The following is a 21,358-nucleotide window of genomic DNA, read 5'->3' as shown; positions in this document are numbered from 1 at the left end:
GGAAGTAAGTACGATTTTGAATTTTGGGCCATTTTGTCATTGTTGACAGCCGTAGTTTTTTCACGTTTGTTATCTACGATCCTTCTCATTAGTAATCTGATAGCTTTTGCGCGGTGAGCATTGTTGTTTGTTGTTTATTTTCGTCATGGAACAGATGGTAACTGAGCAACGTATCCAAGTGATAAACAGTTGTTACAAAAGCAGTGAAAGTCTTACAGCAGCTGTTTGCGAATTGCGTGTGACGCTCGGACGTAATGCGACTCCAACCGAATCATCACTTCGGAAGTTGATCCGGAGGTCTGAGACCACGGGTTCTGTTTCATACGTTAAGAAAACAGGACGACCACGTTCCGTTCGGACACAAGAAAACATTGCTGTCGAGCCTGACCATGTGACCGTAAACGCAAGGAAATCGGTTTGCCGACGTGCTCAACAGCTGAATTTGTCACCAAGTTCACTGAATGAAATCCTTTCAAAAGATCTGAAAAGCTATGCGTACAAGATTCAACTTACACAAGGGTTGGAGATCATGGGAAGTCAGATCGATTTTCTCAGTGGGTCTTGACTTGACAAGAGGAGAACGAGAACGTCACAAAAAGGGCGCACTTCCATCTCAGTGTGTACGTCAATAAGCAGAACTGCAGAATTTGGGGTAGCGAAATTCCGGGAGTGGCTGTGGAAGATGAGCTGCATCGACTGTGATGTGTGGGTCCTGGGCAGGAGGCGTGAGCGGACGGTGCTTTTTAGAAAAAGGATGAGGGATCTGCCGTCACTATGAACATGATTGCTGTGCTGGATGAAAAGTTTCCTCAAAAATCTATCTTTTTGATTTCCAACCACCAATGCCTGCTAGGACATGCGATCTCATGGCTTGTGACTGTTCTCTTGTGGGAGCTGTGAAATCAAAAGAGTACTTGAACAAACCACAAACAATACAACAATTGAAGGAAGAAATTAAATGTGTTATTAACGGCGTCTCAAGAGACATCTCTGAACACTTCGTCGAACCTTCAATGAACGCGTTGCTCGTTGCTACGTGGGATTCATTGTCCTTATGGAGGATATAATTTTTCGTACATAAATGGCAGAAGTCACTTAATGTGTCTGTAAGAAAATCATTACATTTTCAATAAATTTAGTATGTTCTATAGCACTTCAATATTCGTCCCTACATCCTGGACACGCCTCATCATGTTTCAACGGATTGTAGCCCATTTTGTGTCAATTACAGCACCGTTTGTCAAACTACAATAAAACTATTCCATACTAAAGTATCACATTTTTGCAGCATAAATTTGGGATTGCTACTGATGAATTGAGAGTTGACCCCTCCAATCACTTAAGGATGTTGCAGCGAGGTCTAGTGTAGTCTCATAGGATATCGCCCTTCGAGACGAACATCTGTTATTCTAGCCCTTTTCGTAACCTGATGTATAGTTTCTATGTACTTCCCAAAACAGTTTTAACCACCCAAACATGTATATTCCACGAAACGTATCACCATTACACAAAGAAACACCGTGCATCGTCTCCCACAATAAGCAACATACCAGAATAACATCCTGTTATCTACCTTTCTGCATATGTAAACCACTCATGTCCAGAGAGGAATAATTACTATTAATTGGCTGAACTAACAGCGTGCGGTTAAATTATTTGACTATGTGCACACTGATTTTTCATGGATGACACAAGGACTGTAGCAACAAGTGTCCACAAGGTGGTGGCATTCCAGGATGCACCTTTTTTTACATTCATTACCATTACATTACATTAATACTTGTTCCATAGCTCATGAACACGACATTTCGTAATTCTTAATGATGTGGAAAGTATGATTTTTTTTTTACAATTACTACGTCAAATCTAAAAATTCATCTCTTGAGTAGGAGGGGTTGTCATTCAGCAATATTTTAATTTGTTTTTAAATATTGGTTGGCCATCAGTCAGACTTTTAATGCTATGTGGCAAATGACCAAAGATTTTTGTGACAGCATAATTCACCCCTTTCTATGCCAAAGTGAGATTTAACCCAGAATATTCAAGATCATCTTTTCTTGTAGTATTGTAGCTATGATCTTCGCTATTATTTTTTAATTGGGATGGGTACTTGATAACAAATTTCATAAGTGAGTCTATGTATTAAGAAAGTACTGTAAATATCCCGAGTTCCTTAAATAAATATCTCTAAGGTGATCTTGGGTGGGCTCCAGCTATTATTCTGCTTTTTTGCAACAAATACTTTTTCTCTTAATGATGAGTTACCCAAAATATGATGCCATGTGAAAGCAGTGAACGAAAAAAATTATAGTAGGCTAAGTTACTGACATGTTTATCACCAAAATTTGCAAAAGCCAAATAGCATAAGTAGCTAAACCTAAGAGTTTCAGAAGACCACCAATGTATTTCTTCCAATTTAATCTCTCATCAATGCACACACCCTGAAATTTTGAATGTTATGCCTCAGCAAAAGACACCTGTTCAAAGACTTTATTTATAAATGGTATCCTCTACAGAATTCTATGTACTGTGTTTTCTCAAAATTTAGTGAGAGTCAATTTTCAGAGAACCACTTAATAATTTTCTGAAATACACTCCTGGAAATTGAAATAAGAACACCGTGAATTCATTGTCCCTGGAAGGGGAAACTTTATTGACACGTTCCTGGGGTCAGATACATCACATGATCACACTGACAGACCCACAGGCACATAGACACAGGCAACAGAGCATGCACAATGTCGGCACTAGTACAGTGTATATCCACCTTTCGCAGCAATGCAGGCTGCTATTCTCCCATGGAGACGATCGTAGAGATGCTGGATGTAGTCCTGTGGAACGGCTTGCCATGCCATTTCCACCTGGCGCCTCAGTTGGACCAGCGTTCGTGCTGGACGTGCAGACCGCGTGAGACGGCGCTTCATCCAGTCCCAAACATGCTCAATTGGGGACAGATCCGAAGATCTTGCTGGCCAGGGTAGTTGACTTACACCTTCTAGAGCACGTTGGGTGGCACGGGATACATGCAGACGTGCATTGTCCTGTTGGAACAGCAAGTTCCCTTGCCGGTCTAGGAATGGTAGAACGATGGGTTCGATGACGGTTTGGATGTACCGTGCACTATTCAGTGTCCCCTCGACGATCACCAATGGTGTACGGCCAGTGTAGGAGATCGCTCCCCACACCATGATGCCGGGTGTTGGCCCTGTGTGCCTCGGTCGTATGCAGTCCTGATTGTGGCGCTCACCTGCACGGCGCCAAACACGCATACGACCATCATTGGCACCAAGGCAGAAGCGACTCTCATCGCTGAAGACGACACGTCTCCATTCGTCCCTCCATTCACGCCTGTCGCGACACCACTGGAGGCGGGCTGCACGATGTTGGGGCGTGAGCGGAAGACGGCCTAACGGTGTGCGGGACCATAGCCCAGCTTCATGGAGACGGTTGCGAATGGTCCTCGCCGATACCCCAGGAGCAACAGTGTCCCTAATTTGCTGGGAAGTGGCGGTGCGGTCCCCTATGGCACTGCGTAGGATCCTACGGTCTGGTCCCAGGTCGACGGGCACGTGCACCTTCCGCCGACCACTGGCGACAACATCGATGTACTGTGGAGACCTCACGCCCCACGTGTTGAGCAATTCGGCGGTACGTCCACCCGGCCTCCCGCATGCCCACTATACGCCCTCGCTCAAAGTCCGTCAACTGCACATACGGTTCACGTCCACGCTGTCGCGGCATGCTACCAGTGTTAAAGACTGCGATGGAGCTCCGTATGCCACGGCAAACTGGCTGACACTGACGGCGGCGGTGCACAAATGCTGCGCAGCTAGCGCCATTCGACGGCCAACACCGCGGTTCCTGGTGTGTCCGCTGTGCCGTGCGTGTGATCATTGCTTGTACAGCCCTCTCGCAGTGTCCGGAGCAAGTATGGTCGGTCTGACACACCGGTGTCAATGTGTTCTTTTTTCCATTTCCAGGAGTGTACATTATTTACGATTTCCCCAGCTCATTCTTGGCGGGTGGGCGTGAATACCATACTTTTATCATCAGCAAAAGGAGCTAGCTTTGCATGTTCATGAATATAGAGTGGCAAGTCGTTAATATGTATATTAAGAACAATAGGAGACCGAAGACTGAGCCCTCGGGACGCCATTCTTGGTACATTCGCAGTTCTGAGTTTTGCAGACTATCTATACTGTTATTTTCAATCTTCTGCATTCTTCCAGTTAAATATGAATTAAACTATTTGTGCACTGTCCAACGCATATGACAATACTTAAACTTATCTAGAAGACATTCATGATTCACACATTCAAAAGCCTAAAAGAGATCACAAAATATCACAATGGATGACGTTCGGTTTGTCAGAGTATATAATATTTCATCAGTGAACGCATAATAGCATTTGCTCTTGAAAAGCATTTCCGCAAACCAAACCGACATTTTGTTAATATTTCATTTTTATAAATATTTTTGCTACTCTTCAATACATTACTTTTTCAAGAATTTTGGATGAAGCTGCCAGAAGAGAGATTTGCTGGCAGCTGTTAGCATCATTCTTACGCAATGTTTTAACAATAGCATACTACAGTCTATCTGGAAAAATGCCCTGTTTCAATGAGCTACTACTTATATGGCTGAGAATCCTACTTATCTGTTGGGAACAAGCTTTTAGTACTCTATTGAAAAGTCCATCAATTCCATGTGAGCTTTTACTTTTGAGTGAATTCATTATTTTCTTAATTTCAGTCGGACACGTGGGTTGAACTTCAGTTTTATCAGTTGCTTAGGTACTGCGTCTTCCATATACTGCCTTGCATTTTGTAGTAAATAGCTGGATCCTATTTTCTCTACAGCACCTAAATATGGTTATAAAAATGAAAAGATAATTAAATCGACACATTAGCTGCAAACAGGCGTTGATATACGTAATTGGGGACATGATAAAAATTTGTGCCCCGACTGTGACTCGATTCTGGGAACTGCTGCTTACATGCATGCATCTGAGCTACCGAGGTAACAGAGTGTAGTGCGGCTGTAGGAACTTATCCCTTACACGCTCCCCGTGAGACCCACATTCCCAACATGTCCACACCACTACATTCGTAGTGCGCCTAATAGATGTTTGCCCATCTCACTCATTAGTCGTGGCATTTCATTCTAGTGAAGCTGCACGGTCGTCAATGGTATCTGTTCTTTCGGCAACAGATACTACCTTCATATATAATAATAAAAATGCTTTCAATTGCTTACTTTTGTTAACAAGCTTTTCAGTGAGTCTGTTAGAATTACAGTCTTCCAGGGCTCCCAGTTGCTCTGTTTCCCTTTTAACAATATTCCAAATTAGTTTAATTTTTCATTCAGAGGTGCTAATTTAAGGCATAATGCATATACTTCTGACATTCTTCATAACTTTTCTCAATACAGTGCGGTAGTTTTTATAATGTTTCACTGTTTCTGAATCATTACTCTGTCTAGCAATGCGATACATTTCCCTTTCCTGTTTACAACACTTTTTCTCCCTTTAGTAAGGAATAGCGTTCTAGATGGCTTCTTGCAATTATAGTTCACTGTTTTCTGAGGGAAAATATTTTCAAATATACTCACAAAGGTGTCATTAAATAGATTAAATTTTAAATTAGCGTCAGGTTCGCTGTACACCTCATCCCAGTCTAACTGTTGCAAGCTTTCCCTAAAATTTTGCAGTTGTTAAATCGTTTACTGAACACACTATTTTGGAGGACTGTTTTGCGTTATCATATGGATCTATAACATATACTGTAACTAGCGGTTCATCATGATCAGACAGACCATTCGTAACAGGAAAAGTTTTTATTTGATGAAATTTAACTTGGGTTTTAAAACCAGTATCTATCAGTGTGCTCTTTACTGTACCACCCAAGCAGGAAAATCAATAACTAACGTCAAACTGAAAGAACCAAGTAATACTTAAGGTCAAGCTTTCTATCGGACTCTTGCAGAAAATATACATAGAAATCCTAAACAAACAATAATTGCTTCCCTCTGTCTGACAGGCAGCACAACAAAGAATCCAAGTTTTTCAAAAATAGCTAAAAATTTCCCATTGGGGACCTGTACACAACCACAGTTATGAAAGTACTATTATTTAGTTTAAGCTCACATGCATATGCTTCTATATATTGCTATACATACATTTACTTAGTTTCTAAATTAATCACAATATGATAATTTTTATATGTATGGCAAGTCCTTCCTCTCCCCACAGTGTCTCTACTCGAGTTTATTGAAAGCATATATCCATCTGCTATTACCTTTTACATGTCTGTGACTGTGATGTTTGGACAGGAATAGTACATTTATTCCACGCTCAGTTTCTAAATCTTCTAAACGGACCAGAAAGTCATCTACTTTGTTTTTTAATCCCCTGATATTCTGATGCAATATACTAAGATAATTTTTCACTGTGCTTTTCTGAGAATCTTGTGACATACTAACATCATTTTCACTGTACTTTTATGAGAATGTTGTGATATTGTAACATCTCTAGCACCCGCCTGTGTGAGCTTCTCATTAAACTTAATTTCATTCTAGGTTGCCTCAATGGACGCTGATCGTAGCCTTAAAGTTGCGTTGATTGAAGTAATTGACAGGAATAGTACATATAATTCATGTCTTGCACTAATAACTGTGCAGACAGATCACGTAATACTGGTGTATTCACAGTTTACGTAACCTGAATATAATTCTAATAAAAGCCAAGAAATCATAAGTCCTCCAAATACATTTTCTAGAAAGGCAATAAACCACTTACAATACAGGAATGAACGATAAGATTGAATATGCAGTGCAGTGATTGAATAGATATTTGTCGATGCCATAAATCAGCTTCTGGTTTACGAAAGACGAGTGGCGCGTGATCCTTCGTGTCGCTATGCACATGCATACTACATTACTTAACAATTCGAAGGACCGAAATGATTTGCATGTCGACTATTCACTACCACGGCAAAGTAACTGGAAAGATTTCACCCAAAATTTACGACGTTACACATCTCCGAACCGCCTCAGGACAACTCCGAAATAGAAGAAAGCCCAGGACCCAATTGCAACGCCCATTCGAATCCTAGAGTGGCATGGCTTGTTTGATGCGCGCGTCCCTCATTGGCTGATGTGAACGGAAGGTCGCCAAAGATTCAAACAGACAAATCAGAGACTTTAGCTCGACTAATTGGAGCTAACCATGGAATGTCTTTGCTGAACACTGCAAAGATAAATTCACCTTTTTAAAAAGCAAAAATTGTTGGTAAAATGAAAGTGAAATTTAGGAAGCAACCATCACTATTTTTTAATGTAGCCGTCTGTGTTCTGTATTCGGCTTCTTGCTCAATTCATTCTCATTAGATCAGCGATTGTACTTTGTCTCCAATTACAATGAGGGCTCTGAATTGATAGTCAACTCCCTTATTTGTTGGATTTGGTTGTCACTCCATCTTTCTTTCTAGGTTTTGCAGGAATAGTTCAAATCGACCAAGCACCACCACACAGAGTCTTCACCTGAGTTTTCTAGGAGTACTGGAGTGTGTATCACGGGAGGTATAGCCAGGAGCACTCACACGAGATTTTATGAGGGTCGTAAATTGTACGCCTTGCCTGTAACTTTCGCGGGATCGCGTCGTTTCGTGTGTTGATGTCATAAGTCACTACCAATTAGATCTTTCGGTATGCTCTGGCGTTTTCTGATAATTTTATGAACGAAAACTCATACACGGATGTCGTCTTGGCAGTCGTTACTGAGTTATGAAGGAATGAGGAATCAGGAATGAAGTGAATGCTTATTTTTCATCCTTCCTGCTAGGAAACAACGTGCCTGTGTGGCTTTTCGCAACTGGATAACATAATAAACATTCTCCCTAGGTAGCCCCCAAGCCTACTGTTGCAGTATATCTGCACCGCATAGATGCATGAAATGTCATTACTTTGACCGTTTGTACATTTCTCCACTGTAGCAAACAATAACAAATGTTGTGCATTTGATTTTATTATGTATTATTTTTGTGATAAATGCTTTCTTTTGCTGCGAATGATGTCACTTCGAACTACGGAAGAGACCGGTGATATTTGTAATGGATTAGAATATAGTAATCAACGTCTTGGTCACATATTAACTTAATAAAATTCATATCCGGTTTTGGTTTTGCAGTGATAATCTTATCCTACGAGTATAGCAGGAAGCGACACGTTGGTTTGGGGTTTGTTTTCGTTCTTGGAATAAATGATATTATACGACAGGCTGCAAGTTATAGCTACAGTTATTAGTTACCTCGATGTCCCATCCAGAGACACGGTGCAGATTCATAAACATGGCAAGAGCGTTAATAGGGAAGCCAAATAAATTGCTCCTAACTGCTACTATCACGCCTAAGAGCTATTGTATCATATAATAGGCAAATTAAAGAAGGGAAATATTCTCCTCAAAGAGTCTAACAGCTATGACAGCACATAAGCCTTTCAGACTAATCGCAAAGAAGCAGGATACAATATAAACTAGTGACGCGGACATAGCAATCAGGAAAATCTTGACGAGAAGAACATTTCATTTGTACATTGCTAAATCTTGAGATATGCCATCAGAAACGTAAATTTTTGTCTTGATAATATCTGAAATTTCTTTTAAAAAAGTGAGCGATGGGAGGTGCTGATTTTTTCGACTGGAAAGCTGCAACATTTACATCTTGATTGTTTCAACATCTCTGTGTGGAATATATTTCATCAGAGGATAACGGATGATCACTATTTTCGATAATAATAGTACTATCCGTCGATGAAGATACGTAAAGAACGCATTTGAAAGGCTCCAGTGAAAGTAAGTAAATTAACCGTTCGTTCAGGTAGAGCAGTTTTACACTAAACATCACACCGGGATTTACGGGGAGAGATGAGAGGCGGTGTGATTCCCTTCACAAAAAGGTCGCTTCCAAAAGGCTCGTTCGACCTAGCTATCGGAAACGTCGTAGGTCTCTACTCTTCATCAGTTTGCAACAGGAACGAACATGAACTAGTTAAAGAAGAATTACAGAACTGACCAGTCATTTGTTTAATCAGCGCGATATCAACACAAAAATTCTCAACAAATTCTAGAACGAGACGGTGAAACAAAGACATTATTGATTTCTAAATAGCGAGTGTCTACGCACGGCATCCGTGGAGAACTATGGAATACTTACCCAGATTAAACAGTTAATTAATTTAGAACTTACACAAAAAGATAGTGGCAACTGATCTTCAATCGAGGCAATCATTAATGAAATAGAAAAAAAGAAAAAAAGAATGTTGTTTTCCACCTTCAACGTTCCACTCACTGTACAGCAAAGTGAGGAACAAAAACGTGCCAATAAAAACAAATGCTTGTTTTCAGACGGACACGAGTAGAAATTAGGCTTCAGATTTTACACTTCATTTTTATATTGCGTGTCTGAAGACACTGAACTGACTTCTCCGGAAAAATTAATTTCGCATCTATGGCAAAGTTTGCGGAATTCACTGCCACTATTCTGATAAGGCAGGAGCAATAAGGGTCTGCATAATGTGTGCGAGGGCTGAAGCTCTCCACAGAAATTAATGCTGATGGTTGTGTATATCTTCAGATTCTCTCTCCCCCCCCTCTCTCTCACCCTCTTTCCCTGTCTCTCTCTCTCTCTCTCCGTTGGGAGACTGACACTCGAGACACTGTTACTTGCTCCAATTTTAGTAAACAGTGCTAATCGCGAAATTCATCAAGTGCAACTATCACACTTAATTCAGCAGCGCTGGGTTTATAGAGGTACACTTCACTGTGCTATCACTTGTCTTGTTGACTTCTAAACTACCCCTGGAAATATATAAGCGATTTTTCCCTTCTCTTACCGTATTTTGAATTTAAAAATGGCTTTCCTAGTATCCACCTACGACATATTTTCTGTGAAGTTAGGTTGATTTCAGTAGGCACATTTCTTCAGATTCATCCTATAAGGGAAATAAATACGTTCAGTTGGTTTTAGTTAGGCTGTATTTCCGTCAGAATCGCGCCTTCAGGGAAAAAAAAAAGAAGCACAAAAGCCCAAGGTGCTGGCAAGTTTCCAAGTGGCACAGTGAGAGCAAAACAAAGGAAATAGAACCGTTATTTTGTGATTTCCGACAGTCCAGCAGATCGAACGCCGTTTAAAAGATTAAAAACTGGAGTTCCATAACGCCATATCTTTTACTATCTTTCACAAGTCAATTGGATTTAACTCTATAGAAAAGGAAGAAAAGTTGCCGTTACAACATCACGTGTCTGTGTGTATATAAAAAGCAAACTTCCTTATCGGAAAACTTGTAGAGGTCGTAGCTGTCAGTACATTTCATATTTGCAGTTTTAAGACATACATTGGTTGGCATATCGGAAAGCGGAAATGTGGCTCATTGACGCTCTTCATTCCACTGCCCTGATCTCTCCAACTGGAGAACAGCAATAGAATAAAGTCATTCGGTGTTATTCTAACGTTCCTATTGTTGTCTTCCCAACCTATCCGTATAATGCAACGCATCAACCAAAACTCTGTTGGTCACAGAGGTGATGTCGTGCGCAACACTCCTCGTGTTCCATTTTTTGGTGAAATAATGTGCTTATCTGGATCAAGGTAACTCCTCTCCCACTTCCGTCTATCATGTGGCTCAGTCTTGTGGTCGTAAATCACATTAATAATCACGATTGTCATTGTACAAATACAGAATTCCTTCATTTTGACAATTTTCCTTAGTCAGGGTTCACTACATCCTGTATTCTTTTTCCTTTTTACAACGTAATCAACGTTGGAGATTAACATTTTGCTGCCTTCTTCTTTTTGTCAGACAACAACATACCGTGTTGCAGTGCGTAACTCATAAATTTTCCTCAGTGTCGCAATACTTTTCTATATTTCTGAAAATTCTTCGGGGCTACTGCTTGCAATATGTATCACCGCATCGTTCACAGACGTTGACGTCAGCTTTTGTATGTGTTTATTTTGTTAAGCTGACTTTCTACCAAATGTTTGAATATTTTGCCTATGTTTATCTTTTCTCGCTAAAATATATCCACCGTGTTTCCAAATACAAGTGGCTGTGTAGCTCCCGCCACCCGTTCTACACTGCAGCGGCAGAAGACCTTCGTAGTCCAGTTAGAGAAAACAGGGCACTGGAATGTAGACCGTCAGTAAGCAACATTTCCACATTTTTAAGTAGCTTGTACAATTTAAAATTAAAAACACGAAATTAATCGACCGCTACGATCTCCACGTGTCGTTCTGATAAGAAAGTTTGCTTATTATATACACACAAACACGTGCTGTTATAACTGCAACCTTTCTTCCTTTTCTATCGAATGTAATCCATTTCCATTGTGAAATATAATAAGAGGTGTGGCGATATGGAGCTTCACTTTTTAATCTTTCAAACGGCGTTTGATGCGATGGACTGTCGGAAAGCTTAAAATAACAATTTTATTTCCTTTTTAATGCTGCCATTACGCCTCGCGGAAACTACCCAGCACCATGTGCCATGAGACGCCACACAGATGCTGCCTGGTCGCAGCTCTGACACCACTATTCGTGCTTTAGTACGGAGAGCCTCATTCTTGTTGACACTGAGATCTGGACTCTGTTTGTTGCTACATTTTCTGTCGTAGGTCTTCATAAGATGGTAGAAAGCTACCAGTTAAGAAACAATTCAATCACTGTGTCAAATGGCTCGCTAATCACTTCTGCTCCTGTCCACCTTTCCTACGACAACAGTTGTCCCACCACCCTGTCACCCACCTCTCTGTACCGTTGTAGACAAAGTCGTGTACAACATTTTCAGTCTTATTAAGAGTGAGATATGTTAATTTTCCATTTACCTCAGTTACAAAAATTTGAACTGGAGAGCATTACAGTTTACTATCCAGTTTCTGCGTCAAGTAGTCTCCCACGGCGCTGTTTGTCTGTAATATTGGTTCTTCATCCACCTGTGCTCATTACTCTTGTCTGTGTTGTCAACTTCAATCGCGTGCTGCCAAGAACTCAATGACAACATGTTGTTTCTACTTGAAACCTACTACTCACTTGCAGCCTAGAAGTAAGCTTCTGAAATACCTGTGCAGGGAGAGGATCAATCAAATTATATCCACGATGTAATGTAAGAATTATGACCACTTCTGATGATGACAATGTTCTACGAAGTGTTACTGGACGGTTGCAGTACTGTCTCTTTTACCTGTGGGCCCCAACTTTCTTAAATATCCAACTTTGTACCTCTATGATATTGATCAGATTATGTAGGCAACGAAACAAAGTAATTATGTACAAAGAACTTAACGATAGTTTCACCACTATTTTGAAATTGTGAAAATTAATCTGTCAGATCGAAGCCACATATGTGCTGCTCGTTTCTACCACCGTAAGGCCTTCCTTCTAGCGTATTTCGAGAAGAGGGAGTTGAACAAAAATGTGACTCTTATATATCAGGCAGAGGCCGTTTTCACGCCGAGGACCGTGATTTAAGCGAAGAGTCTACAGCCAAGAAGCGCGATATTTCTCAAGGTGGCGCCTGCTCCGGATTCCAGTGTGCAGAAGGAATGCCACGCAACGGCGGCTGCCTCACTCTAGCGTGCAGGCGAAGGCTCCCGTCTCACTATCCACACCTCCCACCTCCCACTCTCAGCCCCTTCCGTTCGTAGCATCCACCAGAGGCTTTTTGCCATTCTGTAGGCCACTCGCTGGCCGAGACAAATTGCCCGTCTGTGCCGTAATTGAAGCGACTGGCAGAACCGTGATATTCCGAGTGACGTTTAAGCGAGCGAGGGACAATGGCCACCTCTGTTGCCAGGAATATTTCTCTCAAGTTGACCACACAGTGGTTCCTTAATGAGCCAGTCTTACTCGAACGACGACGTCAGCTATGTGGCAGGTGGCAGCCTTCTCGTCTCGTATGTAATCTCACTACCTCTTGCTGGAGAGATTATGAAACTAGTTACGGGAGTTACGTGAAATATCCATTTTTTTAGAAACCTTGACAGATAACCTACCGTTCTATAGTACTCTACACAAGAATAGTTCTCCAGAATTTCGAAAAAAATTAACAGCACAGTAAACTTGGGCTGCTTCAGCCCTGAGGGGTAATTTGAGCCCAAACAAAAAAAAAAGAAGAAAAGATATGTTGTCAGAGCAACAGCAAAGCACTAGAATGACAGTACTATGATTTACCGATAGGTGGTAGCATTTCTGTATCGAGAAAAGATTTTGCACTCCATATATCGGTGACCAAAAGCCGCTATTCTGGTTCAATTGTCGAACAGAAAATTTATTTTATTCTTTACTCCGAAAACTTTAGGTTGTACACGCAACTGCTAAGGGCGCAGTCTTGGAAAGCGACATATTTTTCACATATCATAACGCCTGCAACTTTATATAAGGTTAGTTTAATGTTTTTATAAGATAAACGATTTTAAAAGATTAATATAAAAGCCTGTAAACGTAACTCTTGAAAGTTGGTAAGTTGATGTCAGTATTTTTCTCATGTAATTTGGGATCAAGTAACGCCGACCAGCGTTTCTATCTTTCAAGTAGTATAGAGCTGTGGGTTCAACAGGGAAGTGAAAAACATTTCATTGCTAAGCTATACTGCTGTTTGTTAAAAGTAGTTTACTAGAGGGTTTTGCAGTATAGTAGATATAAAAGAGTGGACCTACAGCAGGTGTGTGTTTTTCACATATCAGAAGATAATGTCTGCCATTTACCAGAGACATCCTGGAATCAGGAAATACGTTGAGTGCTAGAATGAAGAAATGAAAATGTGTCTGGATGCTGTTGAGGTACAAGCAAATGAGCGTTTCAATCTTAGTAGAGCTGCAATCAAAAGAAAGCTTAAGAATGAACACATAAAGATTCCAGTACACCCAAAAGCTCTCACATCATAAGAAGAAAAGGCTTTTTTACTTGATAAACTGATCTTGATAAAATACGTGATTTTGTGTTTCCATGTAGAGAGTCGTACTTCAGGTTAATTACAAAATCTTATTTAGCTAGGCAAGGAAGAATTGTGAATGTTTGGGGAAGAGACTGGGTGAAGAATTTTCTGAAAAGACATTGACAAATGTCGGTCAGATTTGCAAGTAATTAAAAAAAAAGAACAAGAGCTGCCATAGATAAGAAGTCATAGCGGGTTTTATAAAAAAACGTTAAGCATGTAATTAAAGACGTTCCACCACAAAACGAGTTTAATTACGATTAAACTAATACGAGTGATGATTCTGCAAAGAAAAAGATCGTGTAAAGGAGAGGTTCTAAATATCCGGAACGTCATAAATTCTAAAAAATCCAGCGTAAGGGTCGTGTTTGCTGAAAGGCTGTTGAAATCGCACTCCCACCATGTTTTATTTACAAGGCTGAACACCTCTAGAATATATGGACGCCAAATGGCCTGCTGGAAGCATGATACAGTCTTAGAAAAAATGAGTGGGTAGATTTAGCTCTTTCAGAGGACTGGTTTACATTCACCAGCTGCTTTTCATAAGAAAACAAGAAGAGTTCTCATTTAAGTCTCAGTATAATCGAACTTGGTGAAGAAAACAACGTTCATGTTGCTTGTTTGCTCCAAACTCTACCCATTTCATTTAGCCTTTAGACAGCTCCAGAAATGAAAAGGAGAAATGTTCTTGGCAGATGGAAAGAAAGTAATGCAGGCAAACAATTTGGTGTGATATCCAGAGATCATTTCCCGATGTTGTTAAAAACTATGTTTGAAGATATGGAACGGAACATTGCTCAGAACTTGGTGTCTGGTTTCAAGGAAGCAGAATATGTAGTGTTGACAAGGACGAGCTTCTCAAGAGGCTGTCAAACAAGGACAGACATTTAATCTTAGACCTGGTAGGGGAACCATTTCTGGAGAAACTATGTGATAAGCAGAAAGAGTTTGTCAAACCTCGTTCCCTTATGAAGAGAAAGTTGCAAGTTTTGTCTGGGAAGAGTATTTGTGTGACCGATTTACAAGGGTCTGAGAGTAATAGCAAAGATTCTTCTGGGCCTAAGTCACAAACATCTAATAATAAGGACAAACGTAAGTGTTCCGAATTTCAGAAAACAGATAGAAAGAAAAAGAAAAGAGAATGTTGAGTGAGTCTAGAGGACTAAGACAGCACTTTTAGCCTGCACTCTGAAGGGAATAGTGATATTTCTCTAAAAACAGTGACAAACTATGTATAGATGAGATGCCATTATATTCTGTTGATACACTGATGTTGTTGAAAGTGACTAGGAAGAGACTTTATCAGTTTAATCACAACGGCCACTAAAATAAGAAATGACAACCATTTGGACAAAGCAAGCCTGAATGTAGGAAACGTCGTTTGTGTGAAATGGAAAGATAATATTTACACAGGATGGGTTTTTCAGATCGAATATCATGGTGCCACAGTCTTCCACCAACAAAGCCAGGAAACAACAACGCTGAAGGATATTCTGTTCTACAAGTGGGGTAATCAAGCCTCTGAAACATTTAAAAAAACTATTTACAGTCTGTTTAGGACACAACAAATAAATGTTTTAGTGGTTGCCAATTACGTCAGTGTTGCTGTAAATACTTTTGAGAGGTGTGGTACACTACATTCCAACTTAAAAACACATGTTAAGACTATTTTTGGATATGTTTTCTGAATCATTTCCGTGAAATACGCATCTTTTTTTACTTGTTGCTTTTTATGCTGTTCAATAAACTTTTATAGCAAAATATCAGTCACTGTTTTTATAAAAGCCTAGGACGTAGACGCGTCTGTAATAAGAAATTTCAGTCCTACTTGTTTCAAACTCTATTACTTCTCAGTAAGTCACAAGGAAAAAGGTTTAGGCTCAAGTAAGCCAACCGTAAACCTAACATGACATCAAAATAAATTAGTCTTAAAATAAAGCAATGGAATATTCAGGATGGAATGTAACAATATTAGAGACGGAAAGTCGCTACTCACCATATAGCGGAGATACTGAGTCGCGATAGACACAACAGAAAGATTCACACTGTTATAGCTCTCGACCATTAAGGCCCTTGTCAGCGATGGCCACACACACACACACACACGCACACGCACACACACACACAAAAGCAACTTTCATAAACGTCTGCAGTCTCAGATAACTGGGCAGTGTGGTTTCAGTTATCTGAGACTGAACACGTGTGTGCATTGCATTTACGTGAGTGTGTGTGTGGGTGTGTGTATGTGTGCATATTGCTGACAAAGGCCTTAATGGCCGAAAGCTATAATTGTGTGAATCTTTTTGTTGTGACTATCGCGACTCAGCATCTCCGCTATATGGTGAGTAGGAATGTTCCTTCTCTAACATTGTTAATCTTAAAATAGGTTAATGAAGCGGGAGGAGTAGATTAGTGTTTAACGTACCGTCGACCACGAGGTCATTAGAGACGAACACAATCCCGGATTAAGGAAGGATTAGGAAGGAAATCGGCCATGCCCTTTCAAAGTAACCATTCCGGCATTTGCCTGAAACGATAAAAAATCTGTAACGATTGTTTATTTATAAATATTCTGTAGTTTTGTGAAAAGACATTATGAAAAGATGAAATTTTAGGCTATAGTAACCCTGGTTTACGGTACTTAAGGATATTTTATTGTTATAAATGAAGTAATTGCTAGATTTTCGAATAAAATGATGGTCACAATTCTTAACAGCTCTCAAAGAGCTGCAGAGAAAACCATAATGACATATATTTCGGCACTTAATATTTCATGAGATAATGGCAATAATAAGGTCACTATTTTCATAACACATGAAGCTGGAAACCGACCTTTGGCAAATACACCTTTTTTTCAGAGTTCTATGGTTCTAGAGTTCTCTGTACAAAATTTGAAGACATTTGTAGAATTATGCAAAAAATGTGATCATAATTCTGAATAGCAGAATAGATGTGAAGTTAGCTCCAAACTTTCGAGGAATTCAGACTTTTTCAGAATTCTTGATAGATATGCCATAGTTCGAGAGTTCTCTGTACGAAATTTTGATAGTTCTGCAAAATTTCGCGAAAAAATTATTATAAGAATTCTGAATTGTTGACTGTCCGTCAATGGGCTAACTAAATCGTCTTCGGGGACCAGTTCTCAGCTGTTCGTTTCTTTTTGGCAACAATTAATTTTTACTCGTTCACTGTTCACTCTTTTTGTCTAAATGTATGTTATATGGATTGTAAGACATACTGTATGTCCAGAAAAAGTACCAAGTCGGGACACGTGTTACTTTTACATGATAAATTCAGTGTTTACCTAATGTTGATGGATTGTTAATTTCCATTTTTTTAGCTGAATGTGTTCGTAGAAAGTGTCACATTTGTCATATGCTGTGACGGGTCAGTGACAGAGTACAGAAATTGTTTACTACACAGTGGAGACGACCCCAGTCCTCATTTGCTATAGTCGTGGAAAGTTCAGTGTCTTGGTTTTTTTTTAGTTTTTGGAAAAGTATATAGACATAATAGTGTGGGAGTTACTAGCTGGAAATAACTGGAAGTAAAGTATCATCTGTCAAAGCAACATTAACAGTTAAATCTTACAGTTCGAGAATGTACTGAAGTGAAAATTTAATTAGAAAATTGACAATTTCCTTAACAACAGCTGAGAACCTGCATAATATGTTCAGAAGGTCTATATCAGCAAGGTCGTCCTCTACATTAATTTGATGTTGGGAGACCATCGAAACATAACAAGTAAAAAGAAGAAAGACATGTTTCACAATTTTGACTGTACAGCACACGTCATTTCTTTGTAGATCCTTATAGCCTAGAACGATAACTATTTTTCTACCAGTAAGCAGCTGAAAAGTGCTGCAATATATACGCATGCAATCGGTTATTTAAGAAAGGTAACTTCTGAACGAGCACAGGCAGTCATTAACAGAAAAGTGTGAAACAAATATGAAAATAAGCATATCAGTAAATATCGTCCCCAGAATGAGATTTTCACTCTGCAGCGGAGTGTGCGCTGATATGAAACTTCCTGGCAGATTAAAACTGTGTGCCCGACCGAGACTCGAACTCGGGACCTTTGCCTTTCGCGGGCAAGTGCTCTACCAAAGCACGATTCACGCCCAGTACTCACAGCTTTACTTCTGCCAGTACCTCGTCTCCTTCCTTCCAAACTTTAAAGAAGCTCTCCTGCGAACCTTGCAGAACTAGCACTCCTGAAAGAAAGGATATTGCGGAGACATGGCTTAGCCACAGCCTGGGGGATGTTTCCAGAATGAGATTTTCACTCTGCAGCGGAGTGTGCGCTGATATGAAACTCCTGGCAGATTAAAACTGTGTGCCCGACCGAGACTCGAACTCGGGACCTAGGTCCCGAGTTCGAGTCTCGGTCGGGCACACAGTTTTAATCTGCCAGGAAGTTTCAGTAAATATCGTATTATTTTAAAAGATAAATTTAAAAGATAAATTTTATACACATGTGTATGTGAAAATAAAGTAAAAAAGAGAATGCACCAATAGTCCAGTGCTGATAATCTACACATACTTATTTCGGTTGCTTTAATTACCACAGAAATGAGCACGTAAAAATTGTCCGTGCAACTCGCACTCAATGGCTTTTCTGTTATTCGTTTCTGTCACAAGGGAATAAAATATAAAATACGACCACCTTCTGAAGATCATGTGATTTGACTGAAAACGTTTCCGAAAAAACTATTTATAGACTGAAAACGTTTATGTTCCTTATTGTGACAGCAAAAACTGTCTGCAGTTTGTTCTGTTCGTATTTTCCTTATTAGATATGATACTGTCTCGCTTCAGAATCTATAACTCTATCTCGATTTCAGAATTCTTTGAAAACTTTATACTTGTATTCTATAATGGAATCAAGTGGATGACGTTACAAAAACTTAAATATGAATAATTAAGACAGTCACTACACTGCATCGTGAAATAGAATCAACAGACGAAGATGCATAATCAGTCAAACGTAAAACAATCAAATCTCAAAAATACAACTGATGGGATTTAATAGCTCATTTGTAATAAAATAAGAGTATATCCAACCAGTTTGACCTGAGCGATAAGTTGCTTAAGACAGATCCTTCATATTAACCTGCAAATGAAGATGTCATAGCAATCAATACACATAGCTACTAAACGAAATGTTGTAAATCATCCGACAAGACAGGTGTCCAGTTCATGTAACACTTCATTAAATACTTTACAAGAATAGATGAAATGAAGTTATATATCCTTCAGGTTCTGTCTATGTATCCCCAGAAGATTCCATGGTAAAAACAAAAGATAACTAAAGAATAAGTATGTTTAAAATAAAATGTGATTTTCTCCTCATATTAATCTCACTTGCTTACTAAATAGTTGGTTTATAGGTTTTATTATTAAAGTTAATACAGTGACACAGCATGGATAATTAAGTGGAAACTAATAAAGTATTTCGTTAAAAAGGTACTTCTGCACATTATACTTTGAGATAAACACTAAATACGATTTTACGACATTCTACCTGTTTCAAAAACAGGGAAACTCCATATCATTTCCTGCTGAGTCAAAATTACGAACAACTGATTTTTTGAGCAAGGAACTCAAACTAGGTGGTAGGAAAAGAAAACAAACTTGAAAAATTTCACTGTAAGCGTCATATTTCATTTTGGGAATAAATGCGAAAACGTAAGTTTTATGTAAATTTCCTTACACTACAGTAAAAAAAATATATAAAAGTCGTATTAAAAACTACTCTTTAAATCAAACGGAAGAATTCGTGGCCAGGAAATTCAAACATACGTTGCAATAATTGTGTATTCTATAGCTGATCAAAACGACGAAATGATTAATATTTGTTTGCTGCCTTAACTTGTAGAAAAAGTATATTATTATAAAGATACTAAAATGGAACATAGAACGAGTAACTACCGAAAAAAAGTGCGAGACCGAGGGGGGAACGAGACAGTCTGTGACAGAGACTGGTCGCGACCAAAGCGAAGAGTGAACGACTGGGCCTTAATGGTTGTTCCTCAGTCCCTCTCGCAGTTGACTGGAGGTCTTAAATTGTACACAAATTAATAATTTTTTGGACAGCAGGAGAGACGTAGTGAAGAGAATGCATATATCACCGATTACTTTAAATTCTCCCAAACCGAGACAATATTTCCATCCCGGTAGATTTTATATTTTTGGGTGTTATTGTTCATAAATATCAGTTACACCACAGCGATAACTGCACAAGGGGGCTGACTAACGAGAATAACCATACTATTCACTCGAGTGTAAGTAGTATTGTTGCGTATACTCCTTACATCCTTATAACAACACTGCCTGTCACAACCACAGTATCTTATTAACTTTATTACACAATCTGCCCTTTTCAAACACTTTACAATAAAGTGGGTACCCCTGAGAAATATTTGTTAATATTCTCAATAGTAAGTACACCATGACAAGGAATGAAACATAACAGTTACCCAGAAATCTAACACGATGTTTTGTTGATAATAAGCAGCTGAAAATATCTGTCTAACACATACACGACGGCGTGCTGAAAAGTAATGCCTCCTAATTTTTTATTCGGTTCAATATGGGGTGAGGTACGGCACGTCATGCATATTACCCAGTCGGCTCTCCCGCTTCGTTGACGCAAGTGGCAACACTCTGCGACAAGAGGAGGGCTCTGAGTTGTACAGTGTAACATGTCTGTGTGTAACGTAACTATATCCCTGCGTGTGAAACAGCGCGCTGCAATCCAGTTTCTAATTCCAGAAAACGAGCCTCCAATGAAATCCATAGAGATTGAAAGCCGTGTACGATGATGATTATATCGACATCAGTAACGTGAGACTCTGGGTTATTCGTGTTCACAATGAAGGAAACAGTGGTGCTAACTTCAACTTCACTCCATCCGATTTTCATCTTTTTCAGAAACGTGAAAAACGCCTCCGAGTATCTCACTTTGAAAGTGATGAAGTGGTGTAAACAGAGGCGAGGCTGAGACTCCATGAACAAAGTCAGACATTCTATAGTGGCGGTAGCAACTTAAGGCTGAGAAACTTCGAGAAATAAATAAGTATATATCAAGAATAAAGATGTAGAAGGTTAATAAAGTTTGTTTCATTTAAAAATCCTTAAGAGTTTTCACATAACAAATTCTGAGGCCTTAGTTGTAGATACACAGAATCTCCTCCTTAATATCATGACATGTAAGTGAAAACTGATTAGAATATATTCACGAAAATTTTGAGAAAAGAAGACTGCCAGATGGAACTTCACGCATTGTGGTTATAATACATAAAATTTCGTAGAAGTAGTAAGCATTACATGACCATCAAACAACACTGCGTAACAAATGTCCACGCAT

The sequence above is a fragment of the Schistocerca piceifrons genome, chromosome 4 (genome assembly GCF_021461385.2).
Source record: "Schistocerca piceifrons isolate TAMUIC-IGC-003096 chromosome 4, iqSchPice1.1, whole genome shotgun sequence".
Taxonomy (NCBI): Eukaryota; Metazoa; Arthropoda; class Insecta; order Orthoptera; family Acrididae; genus Schistocerca; species Schistocerca piceifrons.
The sequence above is the reverse complement of the archived record's forward strand: the minus strand, read 5'-3'. Positions refer to the sequence as shown.